Below are 21,203 nucleotides of genomic sequence, written 5' to 3' on the forward strand. Positions count from 1 at the left end.
CCCCCCCGAAGGAGTAGCAGCATTACTCAACACAAAAACTCCTCTGTATCCGTGTTCTCCTGCAGCCGTGCTGCAGACAGACACCAGGCTCCGCGGTGGGTTGTTTTACCCAACGTCAACATACAGTAAGGTTCAATCCCAGCCGGCCTTCAACCCTTCCACTGAGCCAAAGTCCTGAACATAAGGTTGTATACTGAGGTGCTGTGACATCATCCTCTGGACACATCTGCGACACGTCCGAGACATTTTACAACAGATGTTTTGGCTTTTGCAGCAAATCACAAAAAAAAAAAGAAAATTCTTTTTTCGTTCCATTTCTCGGGACATAATGCTCTATTTTTTTTTCTTATATTCTTCTGAGACGACTGGTTATAAACCTTGTCGATTTTGTTTTAAAGTTGAAATTGCAGAGTTAAAACTCTACTCTAAAACACCAAAAGTCTCAAGTATTTACTGCAGAACACAGCAAAGATTTATAGATCACACCTCTGCTTAAATAAAACGGAGGTTTTGCTGTTAGCAAGCAAGGAAAACAGTCCAGATAATATAATATATAATAGAGTAATATGACAGAACAGGAGTAGTTGTATTTCTAGTCCAGTCTGTTTGTAAAGACGCTCAACGTGAACTTTTCTGTTTCCGCTTTACAGCCCAGTGTTTGTACTGAAATACAGGGAAAAAAGGACTTTTTACTCCGTTTTCTTTTTTAAATATAACAGCCTTATAAATTGGTATGTCGTGTGTTCAAATGTTATCCTTTTTTAAAATAGAACTATTGTTCATAAATGCTTAACAATAACATTCAACCAAACCATGTATCACTGCAACTATGATGAAAAAATCCCAACCTCTGCACCTGGACATGTCAGATAAAAAAATCATCTAAAATTCCTTCATCACTCGACTTTCTTCACCCACTCTTTGTTTCATTTATTTATCCAGCGACGTTGCAGCAGAGTAATTCCTGTTGGCCAACAGGCAGGACCACTGAGGTAGCGCCTCCTTCAACACGCGTCTCCCTGTGATTTACAGGAGCCGAGCCGAGCCAGGCCTCCTCTGGTCAAACCGACCCCCGGCTGTCAATGCCAAAGTGGGGGATGATCTGTGTTTCACAACTCTCACAGACAGAGTTCAATCAGTGCAGGTGTGGAGCTTTGTTCAAAAGTGCCACGATTGTGTGATAAATAAAGGCAGCGCTCCTCGCTGGACGGTTACAGCAGGAGGTGTAAGAGGGAAAAAAAAAGTGGTAACAGACAGAATAGATGGATGGAGGAGGAAGAAGTCTGCCAAAAAAGCAAAAGGTGTAATACTGGAGCTGTGGAGACCTTGGAGGTGGTGATTTATTCATGAGATAAGTCACACTGCTGTGGAACAGGTGAGTGTAATGGTGGATAGTGTTTCCTCTTTGCCTCAGTGACTGTGGCCTGCCGCGCTCTCCTCGACTTTAATGCACGTGACGTTTGGACACGGAGCGGAGCGCAGGAGCGAGCGCAGATAAACACAGGCCATCTGGGTTCAGGCAGGTTAGAACCGATCCGGCGCAGATGCTATCGGTCCTTCTGTGTCTACGGAGGGAAAACTTGTTCTTTCTGTTTTCCTTCACGCAAGACGGTCAAGGTTCGCGTTCAGTTCTTAGGTTTCCTCACTGACGTTGTTAAAAATAAACTGGTGAAAAGCTGCTTCCTGCCGCTCAGTGGTATCTGATGTACAGTATCTTTTCCTCCAGGTCCTAAGGAGGTTATTTTAGCGTCAACAAGAACCTGGGATCGCCATAAATTTCATTTCATAAAAAAAAAAAAACAGAATGATATGAAATCGCCCCGGATCAGCTATCCATTCAAACCACTTTATGAATCAAACACAGGGGGGTAGTAATTCTCCCCGTGGCGATCCGAAATTACACGACTGCACTCCTAACCACTTTGGAGCCTTTTCCCCCTGCATGGGTTACTTCAAAAGACTATTTTAGATTTCACTATTTTGCATTCCACTCTTCTTTACGATGACACCCTCGAGTCTACTGCGCACACTTTTGCAAGAAATTGAGAAACAGCGACTGGAGCGTGAGGCTTTTCTGCTGGAATCCTCTGCTGGCTAATGAATCGCACAATTCTCCTTTACTTCTTGTTAAAATTAAATCTCACAAGACACTAACAATCCCCTTTCCTTTTTCTTTTAGTTTTTTTTTTTTAAATCCAATTCACTGCCAACACACGTTTCTCTTTCATGAGCGAAAGAAAAAAAATCCTCATTTGAGTTTATACACTCTGTCCTTTTTTTTTTTTTTTTTTTACTTCTTTTGAGGTAACATTACATTTTCATAAAGCAGCACAAATTGTAAGGAGACATCAAAGGCGGGGATCGGCGGTGGTCTGCTCTATTGTGCTAACTCAAAAGATTTCTAAACTATTTATTTACCCTCCAATGGAGACTTTTCATGAGCTGATAGCGATGCACTCCCATTGTTGCCGTGTGTGGCCCCTCCATTCTCCCCGTCAATGTGCGAGGCTGGGCTCCAAGAGGAGCCGCTCTCGCTCGATTGTACCGTGGCACAGATTACCACATGAACAGGAAACTCCTGGGCTCGGACGTCTGCCAGCAGCAGACCACCTCTTAAATACCAAGACAGCGGAGTCATTGTGGGCCAGAGTATGAAGGGCTCTGCCCGCGGAACTTGGACGGGTCATTACCATCACAATGAGCCCTCGTGCTGTTTGAGAGCAGCAAAAAATTATACTTTCAGCAAATGACAAGACGTGGAGGGGTACCACACACAGAACACTGTCCTCCGGCCAGAGCAGGGAGCCATTCCTTCATTTCACACTGAAGTATCTGAAATGCATAATTAATGAGCAGCAGGCTGTTCCACGTCCCAAGGGCGCCTCGGATTTAACATTCAACAAAGCCATCGGAGCAGGTAGAGTTTTCACAAACTGTCATATAACTCATGAAGCTGTTTATTGATTCAAGAAAACGAAGCTTAACGTTAAAACGTGCAACGATTCAAGGGAATATTTCAGAAATATAAAGGAGTGTCTATTAAAAAAAAAAAAGGTTAAATTTCTTTTGTTAAAAGTGTCAATGATGCGGAGCAGGAATAAATAAAGAATTGGCGCAAATTAAAAAGTGAAATCACTGTTCTATAACTAATATTTAAAATAAATTGAAAAAAAAAAACATTCTCTTCAAACATTTCTGATCATTTTCCGATGTTAGCTGGAAAGACAGTACAGAATTACACATCATTCCTACAGTTTACACTGGTTGATCTTGGACTAAGCTAACAATGCTAACTGCTTCAGGACAGGAAGTTGTATTTTATTTTATTTATTCGATTTTTTATTTATTTTTTTGGCCTGCTTAAAAACCGTCCATTGTCAATGATTTACGCAAAACACTACAGAAAAATTTGCTTTCCACTTGTCTGAAAACTCACCGCGGGAGTTTGAGGTCTAATTTATGACTTAGTCATTGTGGTTTGAGGGCAGCAGCAGAAAAAACAAAGAGACAACATGTATTCAGTTGAAAAGAAGAAGAAAACAAAGAAGTCTTGATAAGTTTGACAAGACTAAATCTTACTCAACACAAAAGAGTCTATTTTTACCAGACCGCAGCTAATTTTAGACAAAAGACGGAGCCAAACTTTGATTAGCGACAACAAAAGTCACTCGCTGGCAGATTCTGTCTTATTCTTTCAGGGAAAACTGCACAGGGACTAAAGTGTGTGCTTGATATTGTGTTGTATTTAATGCAAATGTGTGTGTATTTTTTTTTTTGTAAATTTGTTGTTGATATGACATTTTGTCTGGAGCCAAAGGAACAACAGATTTAAATAAAAACATCCGACACTCAGCCCGCTGCATAGTTTTCTCTGTGACTGTGGAAAATGCTGCTTCGTCAAACCTCTGGGGAGAAATAAAAAAAAATATTTTTTTTTTTTCAAGCAATGCACCGTGGAGGCTCATAAAAGACAGTAAAGAAAATAATTTCCAGGCAACATCTTTACTTAGGCTTGTATTAGACGTGGCCGTGAATGCGTTTCCTCCTCTAAACAGGAAATTTTCACTGGAATAATGAGCAGAATCGCAGCTGTTGTGTGAGCAAACTATTTCCGCCCTGTGGTTTTTTCCAGAAACGAGGGAGCAACAGAGGAGGAAACACAGAGTCTAATGTCAGCTAAAGGGCACTTAAGCTATTCCCGGTGACAAACGCCGACCATGGCTAATGTATATTACCAAAAAGAGATTGAGCCGGTCATTTCTGAATGCAGGCGAGCAGGCAAGTAGGCAGTCAGGATCTCTATTTAAAGACATCTGAGGGAGCAGCGTTCGCCGCTCGCCCTGTTCCCCGCAGCAAAACAATAAATAACGAAATCACAACACACTTAAAAGCCCCGCCGCGCCACAATATCCACATATATTCTTCTCTGCGCAGTCCCAGTCCTGTCCTAAACGCTCCAAATTATTTCAATTCAGTGAGAAAGACAGAGAGCGAGAGAAAGAGAGAGAGAGAGAGGGGGGGGGGTCATTCACATAAAACAATCTCTCCCCCGTCCTCACCCTCCAATGACTTCTTTTTTTAGTTGAAGATTCTGCTACATTAGCCAGCGCAGCGGCAGAAAAAAAAAAAAAAGGGAAAATGCAACCAATTATTTATGCATTATTTTAGCACCATCCAGTATGCTTGATGGGGGGGAGAAGAGGGTGTTGAAGGGCGGAGGCCCCCCCCCCCGTGTCTCATACATCTTAAGCAGTGACAATGGCCAGGAGTCACAATTTGATAGGCACCTAATTTCACAGCGTGGCTGTCATTCCTGACGACTTACGGCCCATTGGCGCCGAGTCAAAGACTTAGAGTATTTATGACGAGGTGATGGTCCTGAGAACATTAACTGGTGACACACACATACACACACACACACACGTGAACGTGGTTTAAGCCCAGGACCTACTATATAGACATGAGCTCAAGGTTCACAGCACCTCATTGCCTCAGCTAGCAGCGAGCAATAAACCGGGCGGCAGGAATGAAGTGGTGGGTGTTGAGGGTAGCCTCTGTTGCAGCTGGTAATCCAACACCCTGCTTTACCTTCTCCGTTTATCTTTTATCGTCTTTTTATTTTTCACCTCCTCTCCTTCGCTCTCTTCGTGCAGAAACCCCCCGTAATTATCTGTAATCTGATGATTACAAACGCGAATCAGCAAAGAATGGAGAGGATTAATGAACACAGGCTGTGTTTTCAGTCCAAGTCCAGGTCCAGAGCTGGATCACACAGAGCAGGAACCGCTGGTCATTGTTAATTACACTGAAAAGTGATCAGCTTCATTGCCAAGGTCAAGGGTCAAACTACTACCTGACAAAAGCCTGACTTTGTGGGATTAAAATCTTTAACACTGATTGGTGTTTTATCCAGAGACAAAAACCTCAAACCTCAAAGTCAATTCATTCAAAATTTTACAACTTCATGAGAAACAATTTTTTTTTTGTAATAATCGACCAATGGTTGGAAGTTGAAAAACCATCACTAAAACTGACATTTAAAAAAAATGCTGTAATTTATGAAATAAATTGATAGTCAACTAATCATACAAAAAAAAAAAACAATCTACTGATCGCCTGATTATGAAAATGACAGTCGCTCACAGTCCCATCAGGCCGCGGCTGTCAGGGCTGAAACGGATTGAAAAACAACCACCATTATATAAAAAAGTGAGCGGAAGATTAGAGAGAAGTAGAAAAAGTTGGGCCGACTGTGATGGTGGTTATGGTTTGTTTGTCTATTTTTCATGCTGCTTCACCTTCACTGAGGCAGAGGAGAATGGTTGGTCAGTAAAAAAAAAAAAAAGAAGAAGAAACAGCTGATCAGAGTGGAAACACAGAGTCTACATGACAATGAAAAAAGACAAAGTCAAGGCCACAGGAGTTAAAAGGCGACCTTGGTCCGAGGCTTCACACCTTCAAAGTCTGCTGACAGTTCACTCTGAAGCCTCTCTCTGTCCTGCACACCTTCACCCCCCCACCCCCCAAATACCTTCAGCTTCATCCTGCACCATAGTTAAAATGACAATCCAGTATCTGGATGGGGGACATGGGGTCGATGGTGTAATTCACACAGTGACCACCAGTAGGGAGAGTCAATGTTGGAAAAGAAAGGGAACAAAATGAAGCTAAGAAGACTGTCTTTGATGACTCTTTCATCTCCCAGAAGCTAAGAAGACTGTCTTTGATGACTCATTCAGTTCACTCTTAATGTGCGTTAGCATTTAGCTAAAGACAAATGTTCAATTTGACTTTGCTGATTCCAGTGCACAATAAAAAATATTATTTTATGACAATTTATTGAACAGATATCATGGATGAGGTAGTGCTTGAATATCTTTAACAGTGTTATCAAGTATTGGAGCAAATTTGCTAATAATTAAATAAAATAGGCAAGAATTTAAAATTTTAAATAATGTTAACGTAATGTTGTATTTATTCATATGATTTTATGCTAGAAAGCTACCATATTTTTATGCTATTGCTAGTATCGTAGCGGCTATCGTTCGTATTGTAACGGCTTAGTCTCCTCATCCAGTCTCACAAATAATAATTTTAAAAACCCCATCCGACAGTCGTTTGCTTTTCATATGTATAAATGTGTTCATTTTACCAAGAAAGTGAAAAAAATAAATAAAAATTAAAGCCCAATTTCCTGTCTCCACCGAGGTACAGCGCGGGGCCAGAGGAGGTCTGCTGTGATTACACAAATGTGCAGCAGCCTCCAGCGAGCGGTGGAACCTTCCTCACCTCGGTCATCACTGGTGAAAACAAACCAGGTTCCATTAGAGGGATGATAGACACTTGGAGGGAGGCAGGGAGGGGGCAAAGTTATCAAAGTGGACCGCTAAAACATGCATCATATCCCAGCCAGGAGATTGGATTCTAACTGCAGGCTCACGGCAGCGGCACTAAGGTCACTCCACAATCTCTGAGGGTCAGAGCCCAGGCAGCGCTACAAGCTGCTTTGACGTTCTCCATTAACTCAACCTGTTCTAACTCACAACACAAACCAAAGTCTCTACGGGGGGAGAGAAGAAAGAAGGAAGGCACTGAGGAAAATAAAATGGAATTTTACACAAAAGTTATGTTTGAAAAATTGTGTTAAAAAAAAAAAGTCTGGTGACTATGACATTAAAATGGCAGCTTTAATAGTCAACAGTCCAAATCAAGGTCCTGGAAGCAGCGGGAAAGACACTCACGCTGTGGTTATGTACCTTAAAATAAAGCTCTGAAAATAACAATGTTTAAGATAAAGATCAACCACACTGTCAAAACTGTGGGTAAAAAAAAAAACAAAATCAGTGTATGTAAATACACACACATCCTACACCGACATTTGCAGTTTTTTTACACACATTCCGTGGTTGACCGCGAACTGTTTTAGCAGCTCTATAGGCTCCGGGTCTGATGGTAAAACTTCAACACACTGTTTGGAAACCTGACCGCCGCGGAGCCCCGACAGGAACGCCATGTGCCTACAGATGCACGAACCATATAGAGTCAGCCGGCCACCGCAGCCAGCCAGCGCTGAATGACTTGGCAAGGCGGTTCCAGCAGGAAGGTTATTCGGGGTAGAAACGCAGTAACACGTCCTTCGGAAATTTCATGCTTACAAGCAGGAAAAGAAAGGCAGACACCAGGCAGCAGGTCTGGTATTGACTTTTGCTTTGTGACTCTTGGGGAAACAGAAAAGTGAATGTTAATTACTGCTGGTACTCGATGTTTCAGCGACGCGGTACTGGCAGCTACAATGTCATTATAGTGTTTTAGTTCAAGGTCCTAATGGCTTTGATTTGGACCTTAGTCAAAGTGTAGGTTTCAGTGTATTTCCTCTTTACCACCCAAACAGTGTCGGGGTTTAAATAATGGACAACATGGAAATGTATTGATATGGAGATCAATATCTACTTCAGTGGAACTTGGTGTAAACCTGTACAAATAAACCACCGTTAGCATCAGTTCATTCATTAAGTCTGTATCTGGAATACTTCAAGACTCTACAGTGGGTCAGGGGTCTGCAACCTCTGGCTCCTGGGCCACACTTGGCTCTTTAGCCTCTGTTAGCAATAGCTCCCCGTGACTGGACCAAACTGAGCTCAACTGCGATGACAAAGAGATGACGATGTTAGCAAATAGTCGTCATGACCGAAAATAGAGATTAAAGCTATTTTATCCTTCACACTCAATATTTTTAGCTTGATTGCTAACAGCAAAATGACGTAGTAATGAAAAAACTCTGTACTTAAATACTACATACAGAATACTATTTTGCTGGAATTTGTTTATCACCATCATGTAGTATTTTTTTCTTCTTTAGCACAACAGATTGAACAACAATAAATATATAATACCTAAAGTTTATTTTTGTACTGCTTTATAAATATGTAGTAGTACTACAGTATACTTTACACAAAGAAATCTGGACGGTGGACAGACGTCCAGATTCTTAGCTTTAATAGCAAAAACACACCCCGGGCTAATGATACACGTTCTGCCCTCCCTCACCCTCTCACTGCCTCTCTCGACAGTAGGACCTCACAGAAGGAGCGTATTTGTGAAAACCGTGATGAAGATTTGTGGTTCCTGCAACAATGATCGTTGTAGCCGGAGACACCGTGGGGGCGGTTGACAACCGCCAACAAAAACAACAAACCACGCCAGCTACGCAGTTACGCATGTCCACTTTAACATAATACGGGGAGGGGGGGGGGGCAGGGGGGAGAGAACATGAGATGCGTGAGAGTCAGAGGTGGCGTCGGTGTCTAGAGGGGGAGGCTGTGTGTGTGTGTGTGTTTGTTTTTGTATCTCATTAAGGACCACTGCTAGTATTGATACTTCCTCAGTGATAATCCAGTTATCAGAACCTTACTTTGGTGGTGGGGTGAGGTTGGGTTTATGCTGCTGTGACCACGGGGAAGGATGTTGTTCTGAAAAAGCTGTAAAGATCAACCAGAGTGTGTGTGTGTGTGGACTGATCAAATGCAGGTGTCCATGTTGGATGCTTGTGTGACAACAGAACAGGAGCCGGGATCTAAAGCGCACATGTTTAGGGTCGTTCTGAGACCAGCGCTTTGAGTCGACAGCATTGTTTGGGTTTGGGTGGGTATTTCAAAGAGCTGCTCAGGATAAAAGACGAGTCCCAGGAGCTTAGAGTTGCTACACATTTTCCATTTTAAGACTCCCACCACTCATGGCCATCAACTCCTAGAGCCTGCAGAGCGTATTGTTTTTCACACTATATAACAGGCTACAAATAGGATCCCAAACGCCCTAAAAACAACGAGTGATCCATAAAGTTGTGGTCAGACCTCCAGCATTTCCACATTTACTTTTTTTAGTCACTGAATCCTTTTGTTTGTTTTTTTTAAAGTGTGAAACACTATTTGTAATGATTCCCCGATGGCTGAGAACATCAACATAGATCTGCTAAAAATAGACACTGGGAATTTTCTTCATAGAAGTCAAATATGTCATATATAAATATGTGAGACCCCGAGGTAAGGGTGGACGTGTATCAGTGTCAAGTGCTAACTCATACAAACAAACAACAACTAAAGGCAGAGACGTGACATCACGGCTTCCTGAAAACTGAAACGACAAACCCAGGGCAACCAATGTAAGGAGATAATATCTAGGTTTTAATTCTAGGATCTCAAAGGGCACGAGGATGGAATTCACAGGATCTGGATCTGGAGATAATATCTAGGTTTTAATTCTAGGAATTCACAGGATCTGGATCTGATATTCTGAAACACCAGAGCTTCCATCCAAACAGCCTGGATTTGAAGCCCTGTGCAGAACACCAACCTTTAATGATGCCCAACATTCCTCATCCACCCAGTCACCACCAAGTCAATGAAGGTGGAGGTTAGTTACTGTAGGTAAGGCCTGGGTGGAGCCAAAGGTGACTCCTGTTTTTCTCTCATCACTTACTCGACTTTTCCTATTGTAAAGTTAATGTCATGACATCCTACAGCCCTGCCAACGGACAACAATCAGACAACAATCAGACAACAATCTGAAACCTCCGCTGAGGTGATGTCATTCTGAACAGACCACAGCAGAAATAACCAGCAGATTTTCCTGGTTCCTGCAGTGGCATTTTTAAACAACAGCAGCTTTTGTCCTGCTTTAGCCGAACACGCAGCTAACTAGCAACTACTTTAGCATCTTTTCGTAATTTTTCAGTGACAGAGAGGTTGAATCTAGAGGCAGAGATGGAGCAGAGGCAGGCAGGCAGGCAGGGCCAGTCACTCAGGGTGACCTCATGTGTTTGGCACAGAGGTCGACTATCAGGTTTCTCTCTGTGCAGATTCCAGCTTGATCACCCTACACCAGCCCCAGGATCTAACCCCCATGAGGTGTGTGTGTGTGTGTGTGTGAGTAAGAGATAAATTATATGAGATAAATTATTTAGATCAGCCAGCAGAGAGGAGAGGGAGAAAGAGAGGTTGCAGGAGAGGAAGCTGAGTGTCAGTCCCTTCCAGTGAACTCTGTGAACTCAAACAGACTCCCACCCTTCCTCATTACCCCCCCCCCCCCCCAAAAAAAAAAAAACTCCCTTCCTTCTCAACGATAAAGGTCCCGCTGCCTCATGTTTCCGCTCAAACTGATATTTCTGCTCATGAGTCAGTGAATCTGGGCTTCAGTGGTTGACGAATCCTGATCCTTCACTGGAAGACGTTCGACTCCCACATCAACGAGCTCTGATTACAACAGGTCGATTAGCTGAACTGCCTTCCTCATTACCCCCTGCAACAAATGACAAACATACATACAAATATATATATTTATATATATGTGCATATATATATATGTCTAGGTGCATCACTTGGATCACTAATAAATTCAAATCCTAGTCCAGGATCAGGATTTTGACATTTTAACAACAACTTATTTTCTATATAAATAATATTAAAAAGAAGGTGAAAATGATGACGACGTGCTGTGTTGTTGCGGACCAATCGAAAGGCGTCTGCCAACCAGAGTTAAGCCGCTGCGTTACGGTACAATCCTTACAGTAACCTGGTCCGACCTGCTGTGAAACAATGGGCTGGGTAAGCAAACACTATTGGCAACTATTGCTATGGTAACAATGGGAGCACACAGAGCCAGCAGTCATCCTAATGAAGCCTCGACAGGCCCAGAGGCTTCCCGTTCCACAAATCACTGTGGCAACTGCCATGTACACACACACACACACACACACACGTAAATACACTCAGGGGTTAAACAGATGCGACACACAAGTTAATGCTGCCACATATCAGCCGTGAGAGGCGACCACGCTCCACCAGCCCCAGACTGGGAGGGTGACAGAGCAGGCCCCCCGCCACTCCCCCCACCCCCCAAACCTCTGGCGCAACCCCCATGTACACACACACACACACACACACGTAAATACACTCAGGGGTTAAACAGATGCGACACACAAGTTAATGCTGCCACATATCAGCCGTGAGAGGCGACCACGCTCCACCAGCCCCAGACTGGGAGGGTGACAGAGCAGGGCTCGCCCGCCGCAGGCTCCGATTGGCTGTTGGAGCCACCGACTAAGTCGGCTCATCCTCCCGGCTCACCGCAGGAAGTCTCCAGAACCGGAGCAGCACAGAATTCCTCAACATTTCTGAAAGTGTCAACAGTTGTCCGCCAGATTACAGCGGCCCTGTGTGGCAGCGGAGGACGGGGTCTGGCCGCTTCCACGGTGTTTATCCAACGTTCGCAGGGAGTGTAATGTCAGCTTAGTGATTAATTGCAGGCCCAAAGTGCTGAGGACACAAAATCTGCTCTGAATGGCGCCGACTGCAGCTACTACAAGGGTTTATTGCTTTATCGGCTGAATCCTAATGTGACCCTTTCTCCCCTCTCTCTGATAGTCCAGTGGGTGAGGAGCATCTGAAAAGACTTGGCTCCGTGCTGTTATTGTTGTTAATTACTCTACAGAGTCTGGGTTTTTTTCTACCTCTGTTGAAGAAAGTTTACATCGTTTTTTTTCTTTCTTTCTATCGATACAGAGAAAAATGAGTTTGTGAAGTAATCCAAGTTCAGCTACAGATCTCTGCGGGTCGGTCGGTGGAAAGTTTCCCTCCGCGGCTTGAATCGCCCCAATATGTTGGGAGAAGCCTAACATATGGCAGTTACACAAGCGTGCAGCTGTTGTTTTTGGGGGCTAGAAATAAATAATGGATACAAGTTTTCCATGGGGGCGCTCAACGCAGCTAATGAGAGGGAGAAGGAGAGGAGACAGGGAATTAGGAAGTAAGTGTTTTTCAAGGCTTCCTGTATGTATTTATTTATTTATTTTAACATTTTCAATAAAGGCCCAAGGACAGAAAACTACAAGAAAAGTGAAAACATTAGTATTCATCAACTGTAAAAGTACTCACATGCAAACATTTGCATACACTCAGCACTGGGAAGGGGCTGGTTTGGTCTCTGTTAATGCAGAAACCCATTCAGTGAGGTTGAAATCTGTATTTAAAAGGCACAGAAACCTTAAATACGAAGGTTTAAATCTCAGGCTGCTCAGATGTCCCCGGTTATTTTGATGTAGTGAGCCGATCTGGACAGCAGGGGGATTAGTCAGATATAAGTAATATAATTCTTTGATTGCCAATCCTGTCGCAACGTACCATTTTGTTACAATACCCATTTCTTTGATTTAAAAAATTTTAATAGATCTTCAGCATCTAAATATTCTCGTCTTTGTTGGTCTGTTTCTGCGGTGAATCATTCACATTAATGCTTTTAGCAGACACTTTTATCCGAAGCGACTTACAGGAGGAGGATTAACAATCAAGCGTGTGGTTCCTCTGGGAATCAAACCCAGGACTCTCTGCTCTCGAGGCAGACATGCTAACCTTTAACAATGATCTCTGCTCTCGAGGCAGACATGCTAACCGCACTATGGAACCTTTAACAATGACGAACCTCAATCAAAGGGTTTGTCCGATGTTTGGACAGTACAGCAGGAGACCAGTGATGTGTGTCCATCGTCAGACCAACTTCATCTGCCGTACGCCGGCTCCTCACCCTCTGTGTGAGCGCACGGGGGACGTCCTGGAGGCAACATGATTAACTATTGAAGAGCGACGAGAACAGGCCTGTTGTACGGAGACCACGTATCACAAAGGCACATTTTCTAAAATGATGTTGCCTCTGGCTGTTTATGTGCTACTAATTACCACCGAAGAATAATAATCTCTCCTCCAATCGAGCTCCGCCGTGCCGACGGCTCCGTCCGCCGCGGTCTTCTTCATTTATCCTGGTCGGAGAGACTCTTCCCAGGCTGGGTTAGCTCACCGGATCAGTGTCCTTGCCGTCTAATTCATGCCGCCCACGTGCCCTCGTCAGTGTTTTTCCACATACTGAGTAATGCACACACGTCGGTGTCTGTGCTATGGGTCGGAGGGGGCATGAAAACATTTCTGTCCCAGAGAGGGGGGGCATGACAGAAAATTCCCACCAACAGTTTTCATACGTATGATGACGTATGTATGAACCTCCGCCCGTGTTCGGAGGCCATACGTAGCCTTGTACCCACGCAGGCCCTCAATAAAACAAATGAACATTGCGCACAGCCATGTTAGTCCAGCGACTGATTTCCAAGTGTTTAGGCTCCTGCCAAACCATCAAGTCATTCGCTTAAGTCTACAGTTGTTATTCAAGTGATTAATGTCTGCTGAGTGAAGCCGTGGCGTGATGTGTACTCATTTCTGCTAATTGCACGATCCGTTCTAGTGACTGAAGCAAATTCTAGCTGTAAACCTATCACGCCTGTCATGCAGCGTGAAGTAATGTGCAGCAAGTGCACAGAATGTGTGTGTGTGTGTCTGTGTGAGTGTCTGAGTGTGTGTGTGTGTGTGTGGTAGAGTTAAGCAGAATGCAAAAAAAAAAAATTCTCGATTCATGTCTGGATCTTGAATTTCACTTGGCTGCACAGACGGCTCACCCTGAATCAAATGTGTTCCATACGGTGGCTGGGATAGACGCGGCAGTGAGATTCACTTGAAATGTTAAGTGGAGTCAGACGTGTGTGTGAGCATGTGTGATTTATAACTGGCATACAGCAGCAGCGGCGGCAGCGGCGGCGGTGAAAGACTCTGCCAAAGAAGCCATTCAGGCTAAATCTAAGAGGGTGGCTCGAGTCATTTAACTCAAATAAAGCCGGCAGAAAGGCCTGTTTGCTCGCGGTAATCCCCCCACTTGCTCGACAAGGCTTCGCAAGGTTCATCTGCTGTGCTAAATTGGTGCACGTATCCTTATTTGTATAGGAGCTCATTGTGGCCGGGTAAGAGGGGAATGTGACAGGACTGGCAGCCATTCAAGTGCTCATGCCTATTTGCTTATCCTCATTCATGGCAGGATTGGCTTTTTACGGAGCTATTTCTCCAACTGTGCGTGACACAGTGTTTTCACTGAACCTGCCGTCACTAATGCAGCCGCGTACACTCGGTGTTACAGGCATGGGTTTATGTTTTTCATAGTAGGGTGGTTGGGGGGGGGCTCACTGTGGTAGGGTTTCACTGCTACGACATGTCTGATGCTGGTGGTGTCTGTTTCCTTCAGGTTTTTTTAAAAATATCTGAGGTGAAGATTGAAGGTCATTTTCACCATCACTGTGACAATGAAAATGCAAATCCCTCTCAAGTAACTACATGTATTTGAAGTACACGACATACGACATTAGTAGTGAGATCTGCTATGACAAGACAAACTTTTTATCAACTGCAATAATGTCATTTTTTTTTGGCTACAATTTTGTGTTTTTAGAGAAAAACGTTTGATTTGTCATGAAAAATAATTTCACAGTTATCACATATATTATTAATACATCACCTTCAGAGCAGGTCTGAATATTATAGAAAACATTTAGGGCCCGACAAAGCAAATCTCCTGCAGGGCTGCCATACAGGAGATACTTTAGTGCTGCTGCTGCTGCTGCTTAAAGTGTACGCAGCAACCACTTATTAAAAATGCAGGAGCAATTACCTCAGCCGAGTCTGAGTCAGGGAACGAGAGTCAAGCTGCCATCTACTCCACCTCCACCTCCACCTCCCCTTCCACTGTTCTGCTGATGCTGCTGCTGATGCTGCTGCTGCTGTAGTTCCAGCAACCTGAGCATGCTTCCCGTGGACCGGCCAACCAAAGGCAGGACAGCAGACACTGTGAGCTTCAGTTACACACAAAAAAGCCCTTCACTGACCCACTGTGTCACTCTCTGCCTCCCACAGGGTGCAGTTGCTTCACCTTCTTTAGCATTTGCCACCGTGACTCACAGCCACTCAGCCCCGGAGTACGAAGAACCAAAGAACACCAGAGTACCAGGGGGTTCAAAGCCCTGGATTTTAGTTTAGTCTGATAAAAAAAACAAAAAAAAACACATGATAGACTCGGAGAATGCGTAAACACTTGAAGTTTTCTTCTCTGGTCTTTAGGTGTAGAATCAAAGGAGGTGTTTGATCATCGCCTGCTGTCCTTTGAAAACAGCTGCAGTGAACGTGAACACACCGACCTGCAATAGTCAGTTTCTCTTGGCGATATTCCATCAGATAATCATGGATTAAATAACCTCTCCAAATCTCAAAAATGCAGGTCATAAAACATAAAACGTCCAACTCTGATTCCAGTGTTTTGTTTTTTTTTCAGCGCTTTGTTAAATATTTTCATTCTGTTTGGAAAATTACTGGGAGCCAAACTGAATCGTAAAATTTAAGTGTGTTTTATTTTTATACTGGAGATTTTTTTCTGTTTTCATGAATTGCTCCATAACAACTCATTTTTGTCACATTGTAGAACAAAAAAGTATTTTGTTCTCATTCTGTGCAAACACAATCATAAAAAGACTGCGTTACTGACTTTGATTTTATTCCTCATTTTATTTCAGCACGTATTTAAGGGAACAGTATCCTGAGCCACTGGTCGTGTCCTGCACAGATGGCAGGACATCATGGCCAGCAGACAGCAGGGGTTGCTGGGAGAAAAAAAAATGCAAAAAGGTATGCAAAAGCTAGACAGAATAGAAGAGAATAACTGCATACATAAAAGAGAGGTTTGAGGGAAAAAAAGAAAAAAAAAAACGAAGGCGATCTTGGCAAAACTAAAAAGGATACGCCAGTGTTCGAAAAATGGCAAAGGGACAAATTCCTCACTGTAGTGAACCATAAAACAAAGAGCAGAAAAAGTCCAGGCCAAGAGGAAACGGAGGAATAAAGCAGCGGGTCGGAGAACGCGGCGCCAAGTAGATATGTTACACAAAGAAGAGCGAGTAAAACAAGACAGGGAGAGCGTGGGGAAGAGCTGGTGTAGGTGGAGGAGCCTGTGGAGTCGCTGGATTTCTGAAGGACACATAATGTGTCTTCTTTTATCTGCCCCTAAATCTGTCCGTCTGCCTCCGTCTCCCTTTATGCCTTCTCTTCCAGTCTATGTCTCTCAGTAGGAACACTTCAAAAAAATGTAGAAAACATAAAGATTTATGTCTTTTATCTCTGCTCCAACACCATCACAGAAGCTGGAGACTAATCGCACGGACGCCGTGAAGAAAAATGTGGAAGTAAATTTTTTGGAGATGCAGAGATATTACTGACCACCGGGGTTCAAGAATAAAAAATAAAAAATAGTCAAGAGGAGAGCCGACGGGATACAAATGTGAACCGGGGCCGTTTTTAGAAGCGACTCCTTCAGAAGGTGATGTGTGAAGCCATCATTTTCCATTTGAAGGAAACTCACTCCTCTCCCCACAACAACTGCCTTCCCATATGCCCCAATTCATCGCACAGGTAGGAGTTCCTTCTTCCCGCAGCACAGTCTGGAGTCGCTCTGTTATCTCCAGATGGTCGGGGAAGGGGAGTTCAGAGAGAAGGATCCCCGGGGCATCGGCTCCACCACCAAGCACATCTTTTTATATTGCAGGCATTTATCTGGGATGCCGTTTTTCACGGCGACCTCCAGTGAGTGATCAGGTACTTTGTTCAGTGTCTTGCCCAAGGACACGGGCCTGTTGAGAAGGAGCAAACTGTGACCTGCTTTCGAGACCTTCACTCTTAAGCGATAGACCAAACACACACTTAAAGCATAAATTTAAGGACCTGCAGTTGAACAGTCTTGTACTCAGACCTGTGTGCCATGTTTCTGCCACTGGCTAAGGTAAAATATATTTATACAGACAGCTTTTTTAAATGCCAGTGAATTTACAGCTCCAGCCGGCTGTAATTCACTTTAACAAGTCTTTGTATCAGAAGTAATTCGCAAACTTAAGCTAAAATTTGTAGCTGGCTATGCAGTTTAGGTTTTTTCTCCGCAACGTTAATGTCATCAACTAGTAATTTTCCAAAACTAAATAATGAACAAAACAGGACATTTCTGTAGGGGAATTTTCCAAAAATAAATAATGAACGAAACAGGACATTTCTGTAGGGGATAAATGACAGTGACGTCATTTTTCTTTGCATTTATCAACTAATAAAAGCTGTCGTATCAGCCCTGATTTCCTGATGCAAACAGGATGAACAAATGAGAACGACAGCCAATCAGAGTTATGTTTGTCAAACAGAAGGCGGGACATATAATCCAAGATCCAATCATAATGTGAATTTTGTAATAAATTTAACAGATTTAAATCCAGGAGCAGGGGTCTGGTCCAACTGGGAAATAGTGCGACTTTTAACGTAATTTTGATGTTAGCAAAAAAAAAAAAGACTGATGCTAATTGGTATCCGCAGACATGCTATCCTGAGCTCTAGACAAAGGTCAAAGATTTACTATACGAGCGATGTTGTCAAAAGAGAGACTAAATTATAATTGGATTTCAAAATTAAAAATTGTAACTGTGTGTTTAGAGCTCCCCCTGCTGGAGCTTGCAGTATTTACTTCTGGATGTTTTGTAGGGCAAGTATTAACTTTCAAATGTACTCCTTCATCCTCCTCCTCATCCTCATCCTCTTCTATCAAAATGGACGGTCAGAGGCCACTCTGGTAAAGCCCGCTGTAATGAGATGTGGATGACATCATGTGAAGGGCCAGGTCTTAGCGCTAATAAAAGGCAACAGACAACAGGCTGGATGTACAGATAGGGCTGTCTGTTGTCAGTTGATGGATGACAGAGGTTAAGAGCACCCCCCCCCCCCGAGCCCCCTCCCCAAGATCGTGTCAGTGTACGTGGACGCATTCTAATGCACGTGCACAGACGATATCTCTACATAAAAAATAAATCTGGTGGTTTGCCCCATCGGCTGACACTTAGCATATAAAAAGGTTACACGGTGTCACCCTGCCGTAAACACAGGCAGGTTATGGCTAGACGTGTGGGGGGAGGGAGGGAGGGAGGACGGTGGGGGCTAAAGAGTCTGTTAATTTGTGCCTGCTTAGAGAGAGAGGACATGATGAGTTAGGATTTACAGCGACGCCGCGGCTGTATTTTGTTTGGAGCAGTCAGTCGTGAAGCACATATCGAGAATTACAAGTAGGAAAATGAGTCGGACTTCGCCTTGTCTTGGTGCTAATGAGAGCGTATCAGCTCAGACTCACAAACAGGGCCGGGCTTTATTAAATGTAATGGGGAAAGTATATGTATTTGCTCGCGGATGCTAAGAGCTCCTTGATAAACTCCTCTGAATATTTCCACATCAGTGGAGACAGCGGAGGCTGAGCTGCTCGCTCCGTCCTTTATCATGTCACTGATAACCGATGATGAAACTTGTCTCTTTTTTTTGTTGGTATTTTACCTTTGATTTAACCTATTTTTCTATATCCGTCTCTGCCTCCGTTCCTCCGTGTCATCTGTCGCAGCATTAAAGGAGGATTTAGATCCGTGGCCTCTGTTGTTATTTCTGTAACACAATAGATCACACGGCCTAATGTAACCAAACCCTTTTCCTTGCTTTTAAACGCCCCCCCCCTCTCCATAACGCTCACCCCTCTCTCTCTCTGTGTTTCTTGCTCGCATGCAACCTCCGTGCCCTCCATCTTTTCTCCCATTTATAAAGAATTAAGTGGAGTATAAATGGTGCCTGTGGCAGGGTCAGATAAAGGTGCAGATCCTCTCAAAGGCTTCTATTGACTGGTGTTTATTTAAGGCCCGGGACATTAGCAGCAGCTAAATCTACCTCACCCTGCCCTTCTGAGCTTATTGGGTTCTCCACCGGACCAAATGGAACACAGATGATGATCGCCTGCTTCAATATGACAACCGCAGCGCAAATCGCCTCCAATCAACAGTTCCCCTGTGTTTATACAGGGGGCGTTAGATTCTAATATACCGTATTTATATACACAAGTATGACACGTGTACAGAATCTCTATATAGGTCTAAATAGGTTAAGTTAAAAAGAAAATTATGCCAAAAATCATGGTTTGTTTACTGTATTTTTTTAAGCAGATAGAGCTAAGGCTATTCAGAGGAAAGCTAACCTGAAGCAACATAAAGTCAGGCTACAAATACAAGATCAGTCAAGAAGGCTAAATATTAGCTCAAACAATTGATAAATGAACCTGAGAATTAGCTAACTATAGCTAGATAACTTGGAGCCAGATTAAAAATGGCTAAAAGCCAAGTCAAATTGGAGCCAGATTAAAAATGGCTAAAAGCTTTTAAGTCAAACAGGACAAGAATAAAAATGACACTACATTAAATTAAACAACAACTGTGACAACTTAACAAAGGTCACTAAAACTGTCAAAAACTACTTCAACCTGAGACAAAAGACGTTGAAAATATACTGGACGAGGACGACAAAACGTCTCATCAGCTGTTACGCAGTAAAACACGCCTGCGTTACAGAATCCTTGCGTGTCTTTGCGGTGTTTTTTTTTTGTCAACTTGCTGATCTCCAACATTTAATGACCCCGACTATAAGGTATTTAAGAGCACAAGGGTGAACAGAGTACGTCCTGGTACCACAGCAGCCTGCTGGAAGTACAACCACAGCAGTTTGTGGACGTCTTTTTCACTTTCGTGTATTTTACGCAGTAACAAAACACAGAACTGAGAGAAAAAAAAAATCCCATCACTGTGGGAAAATGAGCGGAAACACACGGTGAGACCAACAGCCACTCAGGGAACACATTTGGTAGAAACACAACACCACCATATAATAACAATAATTGATCTGTGTGCTGTAATTGTGCTCAAAGGGGAGGACGAGGGCTCCGACCGAGGCCGGGGTTGGAGGTGTTCGATGCTGCACGATGTTCTACGACCTGACATTAAAGCTGAAAACAGGCCAATGTGAACGACAGTTAACCTAAAAACTAAACCAAAATCTGCAACCGATCAGACAAGAGCAGAGACAGGAATCACCAGAGGAACATCCTGTCTGTGGACCCACCCCTTCCATCTGCCCTGGGCTCAAATAAAAGCCCCATATCCAGACCAGGCTAACGCTCTCTCTCTCTCTCTCAAACACACACAAATCCTCTTTCAGCAATCAATAATTCAGCTAAAGAGAAGCACATGATACGCCCCACTGCACTGATCAATACGAAGCCAAACGTTATTGTTTTGTCTCATACTCTGACTTTCACATTCTAATCTGGGGCTGATGAGAAACCAAAAAAAAATTTAACTCCAGTCGCTCTGGGCGGGCGGGGGGGGGGGATTGTGGGAATTTTCAGATGCTGACCTGGCATGGTTGTGCCCATTAGGCCCGTGTTGAGCTGCTTCCTTCACCGTCCAGCCCTGGGTTCTAACCAGGTGCAGATGTTCTATAAATTCTCCTCATGCACAGAATCACAAATATGTATCATGAAAAAACGCCGGCGAGAGCGGAGGAACGGCAGTACTTGTGATGTGAGTAATGCCCATAACATGCCACCCCCCCCACGCCCACAAACACCCCCTCACACCCCCCCCCAACAGCATCTCCAGGGATAAGGAGGAGAATGTGGCAGAGAAGATGAAAAAAAAAAAATCTTTGTGATTTGAGACTGACGTCTGTTTATGAGGAGAGGAATGTGAGAGAGAGAGAGCACTCCCCCCTCTGTCACCCCCCCTCCCCCCCTCCATGGATGGTTATTAATGGGAGTGTGACAGAACTGTCCACGCACGCCTTCTGACCACGTCCTCCACGTCCTACTGACCCTCTCACCTCCATCCTCTAAACCCCACAAGGCCACGGGTGACACCGACTAACCATAAAGGATGAATATCAATGACGCCTGTCTGT

General features: G+C 43.7%; 1 protein-coding gene and 1 long non-coding RNA gene across 6 annotated transcripts in view; both read right to left on the reverse strand.

Moving 5' to 3' along the window:
• Positions 1-21,203, reverse strand: part of rbms3 (RNA binding motif, single stranded interacting protein) — a 307,360-nt gene that overhangs the window by 175,164 nt on the left and 110,993 nt on the right. The window lies entirely within an intron of this gene.
• LOC112488516 (uncharacterized) lies at positions 11,994-13,436 on the reverse strand. The gene is made up of 2 exons (XR_003052645.1): positions 12,943-13,436; positions 11,994-12,902 (listed from the first exon to the last, which is right to left on the reverse strand). It is a non-coding gene; the product is annotated as an uncharacterized LOC112488516 (long non-coding RNA).

Source organism: Cynoglossus semilaevis, chromosome 18 (genome assembly GCF_000523025.1).
Source record: "Cynoglossus semilaevis isolate Cse_v1.0 chromosome 18, Cse_v1.0, whole genome shotgun sequence".
In the NCBI taxonomy this organism is placed as follows: Eukaryota; Metazoa; Chordata; class Actinopteri; order Pleuronectiformes; family Cynoglossidae; genus Cynoglossus; species Cynoglossus semilaevis.